The sequence below is a fragment of the Erpetoichthys calabaricus genome, chromosome 16, assembly GCF_900747795.2.
Source record: "Erpetoichthys calabaricus chromosome 16, fErpCal1.3, whole genome shotgun sequence".
Classification (NCBI taxonomy): domain Eukaryota; kingdom Metazoa; phylum Chordata; class Cladistia; order Polypteriformes; family Polypteridae; genus Erpetoichthys; species Erpetoichthys calabaricus.
Window position 1 is genome coordinate 32,113,876 of NC_041409.2, and position 16,125 is coordinate 32,130,000.

Below are 16,125 nucleotides of genomic sequence, written 5' to 3' on the forward strand. Positions count from 1 at the left end.
GCGACTACAGTGAGCGTGCATTGCACATGTATAGTCTGAGCACGTCAATCGGACCGAATCTGCTTGCGCAGTGTGAGCACACGTGCAACTGGCGACTCTGTCATGCAGTGTGAGTTTGTCAATTAAAATCTCACAAAACACAAATTAGATACTTAAGGGGAAACAACACAAGCGCCATGGAAAGCAACTCTTTTATACCTGCCATGTTGGAATGTTTTTCTTCCATGATGGGTGACCAATCAAGGAATGAGAAGTTGCAATGAGCAGGATCCAGTCAGGGAAGGGCCACATAATAAACATGCAACCAACTACAGCGTGACAGAGTCTGCGTTTTCAAAAATCTTCATTTTCGTCCATTCATAGTAAAACGTCAAGTCATCGTTTTCAAAATTTTTTGTTTTCGTTGCTTGAAAACATTTTTGTAATGTGGATGAAGGGGAAAAATTGAGACAAATGTCTACATTTTTAAATGAAAATGTAGTAATGTGGACGGGACCTAAATTTCAAGGTGATGAAGTCAAAAACATTACCATATCTTTAATGTTCTTGGCCATTTTCACAGAATACTTCCTTTCTACCATTCAGTGCTTGCAAATAGCTGCCTGTCCTGGTAAAATGTCATGACTTCTGTAGTTACAGAAGAAAGGACTGATTCACATAACCAAGTGTTCTGCTTTGTGTGTTTTTGTAGCTTTAGGCTTCTAGATTGTGCCTTTTTACTATTATCCAGCTTTACTTTCCATTAATTTCAGGAGCTAGTTGTCTTAAGCAGGTGCATTGTTTCAGGTTCTGTAGATTTTTTTTGCTTAAAGTAAGACTTCGAGCTCTTCTATATTTTGCAGACTTGACATGGTAATGTATGACACCACAGCTTTTCATCTGTATCTCTTACATCAAATTCTCTCATTCACCTTCAAAAAAAAACATAGTCTTCCCCCTTGTCACCATGTTTGCATTGGTTATAGGATAGTGACAGTGCGGAGAGGCGTATCTAATTTCCTGATTTCCACTGCAATTTACACAGGCTCAGGCTTGATGTTCAGCTTCCTACCAGGAGCGGCCTTAGGCATGTACAAACTTTGCACCTGCATAGGGCCGCCAAATCCCAGGGGCCGCCACGCCAATATATATTGAATATAAAACAGAAAGAGAAAATAATGACACAGCTGTCGGCAATGTGGCAGAAAAACATTGTGTTTCTTGTTAATTAGTACGCGGTATTTGCTAATGTCGCTAGAGTCGGAGCAGTAAGCTATATGTAATATTATAACGTTCTGCCGTAATGAGAATATCATGGGCGCCACTTGGTTTTCAAGTTACGGACACGCGCATATAGAAGCGAAGCAAGTGCAAGTGGGTGAGTCGTCTTACAAGTTAATGTCTCACCTAGTTTTAATAAAGTATTAGTGTTAGCGCAATAGACATAGTGAATATTGACATTGGCGGGCAAAGGGGCCACCGATTCTTTCTCTGCCCAGGGCCGACACGAGCCTAGAGCCGCCCCTGTTCCTACTTTACTATTTAAATCCTCTTGTAATTTTGACTAATTTTATACTTATTGTTAACCCAATTCCCACACATAACCACCCAAGACTTGCCTTTCGGATAGTTGTTTGTCTGCTATGCCTTTTCTGTTGCACATTGTGCCTCTGTTTCCCTTCGCCTTTTGCTAAATGCAGCTATGGCCTGTTGAGCACACAGCACCTAAGTCTATCTTAAGCTGAGACCTGACAGGTGAACCACAGGCTGCCTGGCTATTGAGTGTTCAGCATCAGCTTCCCTGAATACTACAAATGTAACATGCTCGATCTTAGTTTTGCACAGTGTCTTTGTTACCATGATATAATGTCAAGATATAACACTGTTTGTAAAGAATTGCTTTTATTTTTATAAATTTGATTACACTGTTTACTTGATGATATGTAACATCATGACCATTGTCTTATTTAAAATTCAGCTCTGGCCTTAAGTTTTTTCTAAACTTTATTCCAATGAGTTCCTTCAGCAATTTCATTCCCGTTTCAGTTTTTTTTTGTTTTCGCTCCATGGAAACCACTCCTAGGTCCTGGATGGAATAGAAGTCCTGTGACTGTACAGAGACTGTATCCCACCACACTGCGTGTCTGAATAACCCTGGCAGCGCCTGTAGTTACAAAGCTCTCTTGAAGTGTGAATCTTTTCCCACAACATTCTTACAGGTTCTTTTGGGCCTTTCACTCTCTTTTAGACAATTCCAAGACAATAACCCCCTTTCTGTGCATAACGCTTGGACTTTAAATGTTATTATAAATTTCTATTAAAGAAACTCATGTCTTTCTAAATTAAAACTCAGGCTTTCATTTATGTGGATTGGCGCTGTTCCAGAACTGGAGGAGTGCTAAGGAGGAAATGGAGCTCATTAGATTTTATGCTGATTTCGTTTATTTATATACATGATGAAATAATTCTTAGGTTCTCTGTTTTGCTTTTGTGTTCCCAAGAATTTCTTTCGAATGCTTAGAAATCGCTTCAGTTTCTTTTTATCCGGTGCCTCCTGGCTCACTGGTACAAGAAAACTCTCACATCTGATATACTGTTTGACTCACCTTGATGTTCAGTTATGTAAGATGTCAAGCTTTTTGGCCTTCTAGATGTGAAAAACACACATTTTAAAGCTATTTTTGGTCCATATTTTGTGCAGGAAATTACACCCTTATGGTGAAGAGTAATCCAATTGATTTCTGCAGCAAAAATGATCAGATAATCAGTAAACCCTGAAATTGTGCTTCCCACAAGTCAATTGACTTCTGAATGGGATGCAAAGGGCCCTTATAATAAAGAGTGAATTCACAGATGGACTCAACAAAAATGATCAGAAGGACGTGAAGTTGTCTATCTCACATCAACTGATCCCAGTGGTTCACCTCATAAAGAGGGGGTGAACAATACTCCTTTTCACAAAACTTTTAAAAATGGGGATCAGTTATATACTGTAGGCACATTGAGTGTAATTGTTATGCTATTTTGAAGTTGTTTATCACTAATATGATCCTATTTTTTCTGCTATTGGTCCTGCCCTCTAAGAGCCACTCCCATAAGATTACAAATAACAAATTTCAGATATAAGCATGTAGGATATCGTTTTAGACTATTTCAAGGTCAGTGATTACAAATGTGATGTTATTTTTAATTTCTTTCCATTACCATGAATGAGAATATATAGATTTTAAACATTTAAATTGAAGCTCAGATTTTAATACTTCAAATATCTGATGCAACTTTTCTTGTTTATAATATAGTTTTACCTCATGAAGTAAATTGTTATATTCCTTATGAATGCCCTGAATTAGGACATTCTACTTCAATTCAGATTTTTTTGGATATGTTATTCATTTTTATTTCTTTTTGTTTTGTTTTTTTAGTATTCTCTGTGTATGACAATGCACACAGTTATTTGATGTATGCACATGCGGCACCTAGCTCTGAAATGCATCACGTCGCCACAATTACCTTTGCACAGAAGGTGACACATATAGTGAAGCATCTAAACATTAACCAACAAAACAGAAAGACTCTGAAAGAGATAAATGATTGATAAAAGAATAAAGCAAATAGCTGTTCTGGAAAAGCTTCTGGTTTGATTTAGTTTCATCCAAATCTTTGATTCTGAAATTGTTTATGAAAGATAGACAACAGCTTTGTTTTGACCATGGCTTACAACAATGACAACACTTCTGTTTTACCCCATAAATAAAAACTTTGTAATCCCTGGCATATGCCTTATTTTATATGTTCATTATGACATGATGCTCATGACACCTGAAACTTATCTGTGATCAGTGCACCAGCAAACTTCAATGAGAACAGGTTAATAGCCTATTATAGGATGGAAGGTTACTAATTGAACTGCCAAAGGGATAATTTAAAACTAATATAGCTTCACTTGTCTGTAAAGTCTAGTTTGAGCTTTGAGCCAAAGGCCAAAGCAATACTCAGAGTCAACAATTCTCAGCAAAAACGCAAAAAAAATAGAACACTCGCAAAAGTTTTTGAACTATATCCACAAACTTGGACAACATGGTGCTGATTTAAATGTCATTATGCTAATAATGTCACATGACGTAACTTCTAAGGCTGACATGTCGTGGCAATGAATACTTATAAAGGCAGTGCCCAGTTAAAATAAATGCCTGTGCAGTAAATTTAAAACATAATAATGATAAAATAATTAGTCAGAAACAAAATGAAAATAGAAAATTAAAGCAAAGATAAGTGTTGAGTGGTTCAAAACCCCAGAAAAAAATTAACAAGTCCAAAAATAAATTTCACAGAAAAAATGTATAAGTTACCAACATTCATAATAAAAATGGTAACATCAACAAGAAAAACAAAACCACAAAATATCACCACAATGACATTAATAAAGTAATAATAAAAACTACTAATAATAAATAAGTTCTAACTGATACAGTGGTAATTAGCTTATTAGAGTTTTAAGGTGTCCTAGGATCTTCAAAATGGTGTATTAAAATAAAAACATAGGAATATATGAAGTCTGAACAATGAGTGAAGAGTATCCTGTCTACCATACTTGTTTGGCTGATTAACAACAGCGGAATAAGGCAGTTTGAATACTTTGTACAGTTTGCAGCACTAAACATTTAAACGTGCTCTCAGATAGCCTGAAACACAACCATGCATTATACACAACAAATAGAGTCTTCAAGTAGTATTCAGAACCCTTTACTTTTTGTCATATTTCGATATGTTGCAGCCTTCTGCTAAAATCATTTCTGTACATTTTTTCCATCATCAAACAACCCTCAGTAGATCAGAATGGAAAATCAAAAACAGTATTTTAGAAATGTTTGCAAATTTATTAAAAACAAAAAAATGAAATATCACTTGGTCACAAGTATTTTGACCCTGTCCTCAGTACTTTGTTGATGCCCCTCTGGCAATGATTCCAGCCTGGATTTTTCTTGGTTTTGACGCGACACAATTCACACACCAGGATTTGGGGATTTTTCTATCATTCTTCTCTGCAATTCCTCTCAAGCTCTGTCAAGTTGGATGGAAGCGCTTAGTGGACAGCTGTTTTCAGGTCTCTCTGGAGATGTTCGATTTAACCATGCGGTGATTGCAGCCATTCCTCAACCCTCTATGAATGGTTCACACGTCTACTAATCAGTGGACAATTTGCATATCACTGATCAACTGGCCCTTTGTCAATGGTGCTAGTCTCTGTGATTAAGCAAAGGTACTGTTTATAAGGTTGGGGAAACCTGCAGTCAATTGAGACTGAGGAAGAGACTTGGATAAGTCTCGAAATATTTCTCCCATTTAAAAAACTTTGTCCAGATGAACAGAATCAAATTTCTAGGATTTCCTTACCTGGATTATTGAGCATGCATCGAGACATGTTCGATTTAAGTTCAGGCTCTGGCTGGAACACTTAAGAACATTCCCAGAATTCTCCCTAAATCATTCCTGTATTGTCTTGGCTTTGTGCTCAGGGTCATTGCTCTGCTTGAGGGTAAACCTTTGGCTCAATCTGATGCTTTTATGAAAGATATCGCTGCACTTTAGTCCAGTCAGTTTTCTGTAAACCCTGTCTGGTCCCACAGCTCCTGCTGCTGAAAAACAACCTGTCAGCATAATACTGCCATCCCCATGCTTCCCCACTGGCATCATATTGTACAGGTGATGAGCAATGCCTGGTTTCCTCCAGACATGATACTGATATTGGTTTCATCAGACCAGAGTATCTTATTTCTCATAGTCTGAGTGTCATTTAAGTACTTTTTTACAAACTTCAAGTAGGGTTCCATTTATTGTATCTTTTATTAAGGAGAGGCTTTGGCCTGGTTATTCTTACATAAAGCCCAGATTATTGGACTGTTGCAGCGGTGTTTGTCCCTCTGGAAATTTCTCCCATCTCCATTCAGGTTCTTTGGAGTAACCTTGAGGGTCTTAGTCATCTCTCTTACTGCAGCCTTTCTTCCCCGATTGCTCAGTGTGGCCATGCAGCCAACTCTAGGCAGAGTCCTGGTTGTTCCAAACTTCGTCCATTTAAAAATTAAGGAGGCCACTATGCTCTTGGGAACCTTCAGTGTTGCAGGATTTTTTTCATAGGCTTCCTCAGATCTGCACCTTAACACAATCCTGTCTCTAAACACTGCAGTCAATTTCTTCGACCTCATGGTTTGGTTTTTGCTTAGCTGCGGGACATTCTAAAGACAGTTGTGTTCCTCTCCTGATCAAGTTCAATCAACTGAATTGAGCACATGTGGGAGTTAATGTTAAGCAATATTAGCAACAGCAAAGGATGTGAATGTGTGTCTCTGTCATACATACAGTATATACAGTATATATGTCTATGTATAAATATTATTTTGAATAAATTGGCAAACATTCTTAAATATCCTGCTTTCACTTTGTCATTCTGGGGTATTGAGCATTGCTTGATGTTGGGAAAAATGAATTGAAACAATTTTAGCAGAAGGCTGGAACATAACAAAATGTGAAAAAGTGAAGGGGTCTGAATACTTTCTGTAAGTTTCTTATTCAAGTTACACAAAGTCTGTAGTTAAATTGAGCGGATGTGTTACCCGACTGCTAGTGACACTGTTACAGTAGTTCCAGAACATTCTCTTAACAAACTCTGTACAAGTCCATGCACCTGGAGCACTCAGTAACTAGGAGCAGTAAGGCCATAGATCACTTGAAGAAGGCTGTTTCAGGGCTTCAAAGCATGTTAAGCCCAGCTTCATGAGACTACTCTACATAAAGATGGGGCAGCTATGTGTCAATACATGTTTTGTTAGGCTGTATTTCTCTTTTTTTATTAATGGCTGGGCATTTTAAGCTGTGCATGTACTTCCCAGGTTAAAGCTGGGATGGGTGTGTGCCTTAAAATCTTTTTGCAGTGATTTGAAGTGTTGAATTCTGGATTCATTATTTTCTGCCATGTTTTTTGTAATCTTTGCAACTTTCATAGTTATAATTTATAGCAGAAAAACTGTTCACAATTAAAAGAACAAAAACGCCCTGTTAAATCTTTTTCAATTAACCACAATAGTCAGCCACACTAAAATGAGGAAATCTGGACATATTGTCATCATAATAGACCCATTTTTGAATATAATATTCTATATGTAGAATAAGCTGGTACATACCAAGCTCTTGCTTCTCTTCTCAACTCAACCTCAAATTAACTCAACTTTAACTTTTTTATTCAATATCGGGAAATCAATTTGGTTTATCCATCAACAATAAACTTAAATAGACATAGGTTCTAAATATAAAACAACAAGGAAGGAGAAAATACAGTTCTACAATACAGAAACCGCATATATATGAACACTAACATGCATGCATATACAGATACCTAAACTAAATAACCTTATGTCTGTCTACACATTGGTGCTTACAAATCTGCCATGTCAGCGATGAATGTGTATTCTGGTTACTGATTGTCATTAAATGGCCTAATTGCTGAATGTACGCATGATCTCTTATATCTCACGTTTCTATTCGACATCGTATGAATTTGTTTAGTGCAGCAGAAAAAAAACTAAAATTTACAATGTAGTGGGTGTGTGGAATCGTTGAGGGTTTGATGGAGTGTTTTGAAAACCAGGTCCTCATAAAACTGTTGCACTGATTTTTGTTCTACCCCAATGACCTGACTCACTGCTTTAATCAGGCACTGGAGTTTGATTTTGTCTTGTTGCCAAAGACACAGATTAAGCCAAAAGAAAGAACGCTTTTCAGAACAAATAAGTAGCGCATATGGAGAATGTGGCAGTTCATGCTAAAGTTGTTCAACTTAGGCAAGATAAACAGGCTTTTATGGAATCTTTTAGCTGTATCTAAGACACTTTTATTAAATCATAACTGGAATCGTAACCACCCCTAAATACGTCTATGACGAAACTCATTCTACTAGCTCACCATTTATTTCTGTGTGTTAGACCTCTGTCTTTATTTTTCTAAAATTAGTGACCATATTCTTGATGTCATATTGATGATCAAGTCTTGCTCAATATCCTTGGACAGTACTGCTGATCCCATGACATTTATACAGTGGAATGTGGAAGACAGATCTGTCTTCATTAATTACTGGCATTAAAATGCTCCCTGGGGTAGGAAATTAACACTGAAAGAAATCTGCAGCAGCCTGTCTGAGTTATTACCATGTATGTGTGTTGAACCCTCAGTTAGTATGACCTGGCGGTGCTGCTATTGTCTTTTATGCTGAATCCTTGTGGAAACCAATATGTCTTAGAACGACACATTTTAAATTAAAAATCACCTTTACTTATGCCAGGCTCCTAATAATCACCATTGGTTTGCAGGTGCTGGGGCAGTAGGGTTCTCATTTTGACCCCTAGTGATAGCAGTGCAAAGATGGCTAAGTTGTATATTTGGGAAGAGCCTCACTTTGGGAAAAGAAAAAAAAAGGAAAGTTAAGTCAGATTAAGTAGCCTGGATAATAAATAAATCATGATGTATGAATTTTGATTAATTCATGAGCTCCCCATGTGTTGCTTCCTGCCGTTTTCAAACAGCCCTGCCAGGTTAGAGTTGAAACTCTGCGGATGCAAAGGGCAACGCTGCTAAGGAACCACAGGGTTTAGTTTGTGATCATTGATTTTCATTAATAATAAAAAATGTAGATGCCATGTTGAATTAGAAGTAGAGCAGCAAAAATAAAAATCCTTTCACCTGCTCACCAGTTCCATGTAATCATCTGTAATTCGTTTCTGTGGCCATTAAGACGTCTCAAAATTGTCATTTTTTAGGGGCATTGTATTCTATGTGTTTTGCTGAGCTGACAAGGAAATGTATTCTCTGTCATCTAAATTACAGCTACAGCAAAGGAATGAGTGGTAATGAATGATGTTGTGCAGCCATGACCATAGCTGGTGTTTTAAGTCATTAAGGTGAAATGCTGTACATGGATTGACATGCCTTGTCAAATTCACATTGTCATTAATTGTGAAAAGAAGGTGGACAGTGCTCAAAGGCCTAAACTTCGGAAGCAGCCCCTTCAGTGACCGAACACTGGAAATTATGCCCATCCTGTAAAGGGTCAACACTTGATTTCTACAACAGCATGTTAGTTGAACTTCAATTGCTCTTGTGCATAGAGGACCAGACAGGTAGGTTAGTATGTAGGATGTTAGAAGAAGCAGTTTTTGCTTATAGCTCAGCCTCCAACATGGTGTTCTGATTTTTCTGAAATTGTTTTATGTATGGAATGGAAATGACCAATGGCCCCAACCTAAATAAATAACAAATAACAGTCAAAAATGACTTTCTAAAAAAAAATTCAGACAGAAATGTTCTAAGGGTAAACCAAATGAACGTGGATATAATGACAGAAACAACAAACTAAATAGCTCTTCTAGTAATGATAAATAGCTCTTCCAATGCTGTTGTTAACTCTCTGACTACAGGTTGGGGTGCTGACCCACCTTTCCCAAACATACCCTTAAACAAACCCTTTACCTTCTGTTTCTGTCTTTCTCATCTCACTATATCAGTGTTTATCCTTTACTGACCTCCTGACTTGATTCAATCCAGCTGAAGGACAGCTTTACATCCCATTTCACAGAGCCTACAGAACAGTGTTTTTCCAAGTAAGAGTCTTTGTGATCCAGTAAGAGGGGTGGGGTCCCCAGTGGTGAATTAGAAACGATCGTCAAGACTGATGGGGGGAATCAAGCATGATCGTCATAGTGGTTGGCAATCAAGTGCAATCATTGGAGCAGTGGCCCACTGTGACTCACTAGCAATTTAAACAATAGCAACTCGTTACCTACTGGCAGCAGGCCGCGACTCAGTGGTTGAGAAATACGCTATAAAAGGTGACTCCATAGTTGTAACAGGGATACCAGGCTAGAGTTTCATCTAGCAGCATCTGGTGCTCCTGAAATCCTGATGCTTCTAAGGGCCTTAGAATGGGCATAAACTGAGTGATTTTAAGAACTTGTGACCAAACAATTGCTCACATTGCACAATAGAGTCGCCAGTCATATATATGCGCTCAGATTGTATGAGCACATTTGATCTGATTGACATACAACAATGTGGTTGCTCAGACTTTACGCTTTCAATGCACACTTACTGTAGTTGCTGCACAATGAATTCTAGGAAATTTAATGGCAATATCAGAAAATTGTCTTGTGAGACTATTCACAGTACAAGACAGCTGAATGAAATTTCTGACATGACAGAAATTCTTCCAGTCATGTAAGAGCCAATTGTGGCACCACAACCAGTCTCATATTGCATGTGAAATGACAGTCGATGAAACTGAAATTCAAGCCGATTCAGAAAATTAGTCAACCCATGATGTGGGGTCTCAGACTTTATGTGTACATGGCCCTGACAGATAGTTTTACCCATTGACATTTTGCAATAAAGCTTTAACCTTTAAAAATAACACTTTGGCCACAGGCATCTCACGATAGCAACAAAGAAAAGAGCTGTGCTCTTGACTCTTGCTGCGCTGTGCCCTGAAAATGCAAAGAAAAGAGAAAGGGGTAACTAGACATGCAGGTGGTTGGAAAGGTCAGACAATATGGTCTGTCTATTTTAGAGTGGGATGCCCAAGATACTACTGTCATTGGCCATTTAGTTGTATTTGTGTTGCTATATGAAATTTTGAAAATTAATATGACAACAGCAATACCTTATGTGCAATGTCCAGCCACTATACTGTTGTCTCCATGTCTATTGTTATTACTGTTGCCACACACACACTCACTGTAGTCCGTGCAAAATTAATTTTGGGAAATTTGATGACAACATCAGAACATTGGCTTTTAAGGCTGTTCACACTACATATCAGGCAACTGAAATTTCTGACATGACAGCCCAGTCATAAGATGAAATTGGGTATGGCAACTCCTCTCATCCTGCATGTAAAACAACTGCTGATGAAGATGAAATTTAGGTCTGACTCAGAAAATCAGTTGGCAATTGCAAATCAGGCTTAAAATCTTGCCAAAACCACACAGTGCATGTCCTACTTTAAAGACTTGGTCTTTGTGATAGCATCCCATCATTTCCCACACCTTGAACTATGCCCCCTTGTCTTGTTTACTTGATTCGTCATGAGGATGGTGTAATAATCTTATGACAAATATATGTACTTGGAAAAATTACTAAAAGTTAAAACTAGTAATGATAAAAAATCTCAGAAACTGATTGGTCAGCTAGCCTGGGGGACTACAAGTGGGCTGAAAGGATAGTCAAGCTGGGGATGGAATGGGAGTCTTGCTCAAACAAGAACTGGTATGAAGATATCTGGCTCATCCCATTGGTCATTGGAGGACTCAGTTGTGCCTAAACAGGATTGAAAAGAGGTGGGGAGTCAGTTTATCATATTGGTCCAAGGAAGATAATGACAGAGGTAATGAAGAAGCTGTCTCTCTACCATTTTTCCATCAAAGAACAAGACCAAATCTCAGTCAGCGGCCACATGCCTGCCTGGCCCTATGCAGACATTGAGCTAACTAAGGAGAGAATCATGTGTAACTGCAACATTATGTGCTGCCTAAAACTACACAATTAGCACTATCAGGTTGTATGGTTTACAAAACCACATTCTAGTTGCTTTTGTTTATGGCACTAGTTATAATATTTGAATATTTAAACATTACTTACAACACATAAATAAATGTGTAACTTACTCTCTGGGCTGTTCTGGTACTTTAATTGCTTGGGGTTACAGATGTAAAAGAAAGGAGGGTGTGCTGAACTACAGAACCTGACAGTGTGATAAGAACATGGGGTTTGAGGCATTCTTTCAAGGTCTACATAATAAAAGTATAAAAGGAAGAATAGGACTCTACCATGACCAAACAACTGATTACTCCTGACCTCTTGGGAGAGCACACTGTTCCAGCTTCCTGTCAAGGCCACACTTCTGTAAAGGACACTGTATGGCAGAAAGTCTCCAATGGCAAGAGAATAGCGAAAAAAGACCAGTTCTGTGACTGAAGCCATGTTGTACTTAATAAGGGTGTCTGTTGTCAGCCAAGTGTTTAAGCTACATTGTTGCTTGTGACTTTCCTACTTTAGTGTATTGGAAATGGTGGCAGGGTAATACTGATGTCCGGTTAACAAGTGATAATGTGAATTAAAAATGTTCATGTGGCTTGTTGTTATTTAGGGAAGGGATATTAGGTAATTAGTAAATTATGATTCATACTATGACTTCAACTCCAGTGTTATTATTTGGTGTTTCCTGAAGTGTTTTAAGTAAAGCAGGCATCTATTTTGTTGTTGTTTTTCCTACCGGAAGAATTAAATTTGAGCATTTGTGCTTCTCTAGAAGGGTTCCTGAATAAGTTGAATAATTTTACCATTATGCTGGATTACCATTTTGTTTAGTAATAAGTGCTTCCATTTTAAGATGTTAGTATTATTGGTTGCTATGGCAATCTACACATAATTTTCCAGTAATATATGGCATGTGACATCATCAAAGTGACAGTATAAAGGTAGGTTCATGCATGTTAGAGGTATTAGGATAAAAAAAGTGTTGGTATATAACTCTTGCTACAAAACTTCTGGCTAACAAACTTCCCTTTGACGTTAATGCCTTTGGCTTGTGATTATCATTTTGACCTTGACAAGAGATCAGTTAGACTTAGCTAATGACATCACTTACTTCTCACCTCCTGATTCTCTTCACTAAAAAATTCTCCCCATGTCTTTCTGAGTCAGTACACCTGGCATGCAATTAATGCATCTGTCTTTTTAGACAAGCTTTCCATTTCACTCCCAATTGTTGCATTTTAACCTTTTGAACCCTGCCCTCACCAGAATTTTGACTCCATAAATCCCAGCCTCCCCTGCAATTTTCTATTTTGAAAACCAAAGATTTTGATTTATAAAAGTAAAATTGTATTACATTATGACAATATTATGATAAGCCGCAATATTATAACAATAGATTGATATTATAGAGCAAGCTATATCGGTTTCAGTCATTTTCTACCATCCATTATAAGGACCTAAGTACACCTTTGAGTCATATGAGCTTCAGAACGGCTTCTAGTGTTAGAGGCAATGCACAAGAACACTTCACATGATTTTCACTGTCTTCCAATCAGTTGCCCTGCATCTCCACTTTCCCGTAGGGCTCTTGCTTCTGGTGTCAAGCACCTGAACTCCCTTGGGCGCCGTGCAACCCACTCCAGGGACAGTGGTAGGTGGGGAGTTTGACAGGGACAGTACATCTGTCACACTAAGGCGAGCTCAAGGAGCAGAAGGGCAAAAGCTCTCTTTGCCTGATTGCACTTCTCTGTGCACACTTCGCATCGGTTGTTTCAAGTGGATCCTAAGCTACAACTAAAAATCTTTTCATTTCCTCCTAGAAACCTTCAAGAAAAAAGAAAATGGCCTGCAGCTAAAATACAGCAGTATAACTTGCATGAGAGTGTAGCTAGGCAGTGGTGTATTATGTGCATGGTCTAATACAGCAAAGCCTGGTATGCCAGCCTGCTGGGTTGTGACGGCAGAGATGTGCAGCGGCCTTTTGACAATATGTCACTATGGAAGTGGACTGCAAAATTTAGAGCGTGGAGCAGCGTAACAGTAACATGGCATAACAGATTTGTGTAGGCTATTATTCAGGCCAGCAGGGTTATAACAATAGATAGGTGGGTTGTTATACAATGTGGCTGGCCCAAAAACTGACCTGCCAGGTTCAAAGAGTTAAAATTAGCTAACTAACGTCTAGCTGTATTATTTATTCATTCAATCTTTTTTCTTGTCTATGATAAACATTCCTATTTATGCTAAATTATACAACCCATCCGTTTTGGTAAACAGACTGTGCCTTGTATGTTGTAAAGTATCTTCCTTTGCACCTGCAATACCTGCTGTTCCATTCGTCTCCGTGTAGCTCTTGCTCCTATAGCTTTTCAGTGAAAAGTGTTTATATATTAGGGAAATAATTTGGTTCTTTGGGTTTGAACTTGCACTCAGCTATCCCTTCCCCCCAAAGATTGTCTATCAGCTCTTGCCAGACGCTCAGGGTAACAGAGGCCACTGCATCTGAATTAGCCGAGGCCTGCAAGACTCAGCTGTGCTCATTTATTCCTCACGTTACCTGCACTGCCTTTGCCCAGGCTCTCTGGAGCCATTCCAGTTTTGTTCGGGTCTGTGTGAAACCTTGTCAGGCTGTTCATTTATCAATGTTAATTTATTCACTTGTGCTTATTTATTTATATCACTAACCCCAATTGCTTCTGTGATGTATTTTCTGCAATTTGAATTCATGCTGTCCATTAACCTTTAAGTCTATTTATATATATACATAGAGCAACAGGGTGGGTTTGGGGAGGCTTTGGGCTCTCAATACAATCATAGACAGCAAAGTACGTTGCTTTTAAAGACTTTATAGCTTCTAATTAAAAGAGACTGTATAATCGAGCCTTTTAACATACTTCACAGGAGACTGGAGCCAGTTACCAGTATGAATTTTACCTGATTATTAGGGAAACAAAGGCATGTAAGAGGCTGTTGATCCCCATCTTCTCTACTAACGACACTTGGTTGGCTCTTTGGAGATAATTGAGTATGCTTTCATGAAAGACCTCAGGTCTGGATCCCTCCCTGTATGAAACAGGGTCCCTGCCCTTTCACAAGTGGAGAGGTGTCTGCATCTTTCTCTAGAGGAAAGGGTGATGGCACCATATCAGACTGGGTAGAGCCTTCACTATCTTCCAGTTCACTTTTCCTGACAAAAGACAAAGAAGCACCTTCTTGTCACCATACTTGATTTTTTCCACTGTTAGTCATTTTTGATAAATTTGGCAAGCAAATATTTATTTTTTTGATTGTTTATTTATTTTTATAATAATTTGTGTGACGTTATTTCACCACGAATTTAGATTAGTCTTCATTGAGGGTGCATCCATTTTCTGTTTGCTTTTCATGACAGCAGACATGTTGTTTATAACAATGAGAGCAGTGACAAGGTATGTGATCGTTATCACTGTGAAATGTGGCATCATCACTCCATCACTATTTAAGGTGGTGATGCAGCATTTCCAAAGTTTTTGAATTAATCTCTCTCTGTTGGTACTTGGTTATGTTTTTGGCAAGGGTCAATTCTTGTTAGTTTCGGCTTTGATCTTGCACTTGTTTTTTAGACAATACATATTTTTAATTTCCTTTTGGTTATTTCAGCCTTTTCTGGTTTAAATGACTCTTGCCTGACCCGTGACAATGATTTGCTTACTCTCCTTAAATACCTCATCTCCCTGTGAAATATCACATTTTTATTACTCCAAGTGTACGTCTCCAAGCTGTGCACAACATTGAAAGGTACCTGGGAATTGATAAGGAAGGAAATGGGGCTGGGGTGGCATGGTGGCGCAGTGGGTAGGTTTGCTTCCCGGGTGCTCCCTGCGTGGAGTTTGCATGTTCTCCCCGTGTCTGCGCGGGTTTCCTCCCACAGTCCAAAGACATGCAGGCTAGGTGCATTGGCAATTCTAAATTGTCCCTAGTGCGTGCTTGGTGTGTGTGTGTGTGTGTGTGTGTGTGCCCTGTGGTGGGCTAGCGCCCTGCCCGGGATTTGTTTCCTGCCTTGCGCCCTTTGTTGGCTGGGATTGGCTCCAGCAGACCCCCGTGACCCTGTAGTTAGGATATAGCGGGTTGGATAATGGATGGATGGATGGAAATGGGGCTGTGGTGAGACAGATTCTTTAGGTTTACTATGAATGGCGAAACAACAAGGAAATAATAATGTGAATCAAATGTAGACAGTGTCAAAATCAGGAGATCAAAAAATATATTGAGCAACCAAAGTACTTTGACAAACCAAAAATCAAAGTCAAAAGCAAAGAATAAATCGACCCCGAAATGTACCTGGCACTTGGCTTACTACAAATAGAAATTAGCTGGCACTTAACATTGTTGTTGATTTTTTTTTATCTAACTGGAGGATAATCTCGACTTGTGCTGAGGCCATATTTATACCAGAAATTCCAGTTACATCACAAGTGCAGCAATCACTGTCATATGACCTGTTATTTATGTTGCGGGGAAAATAAAAACTAAATTCAAATCATTCCCAAACGAGTTCCAAACAATAAAACTACAAAAATAGTGCCTATT

At 38.5% G+C, this 16,125-nt stretch overlaps 1 protein-coding gene across 3 annotated transcripts in view; it reads left to right on the forward strand.

Moving 5' to 3' along the window:
* The window catches only part of rgs6 (regulator of G protein signaling 6), a 160,047-nt gene that overhangs the window by 46,208 nt on the left and 97,714 nt on the right, over positions 1-16,125 (forward strand). The window lies entirely within an intron of this gene.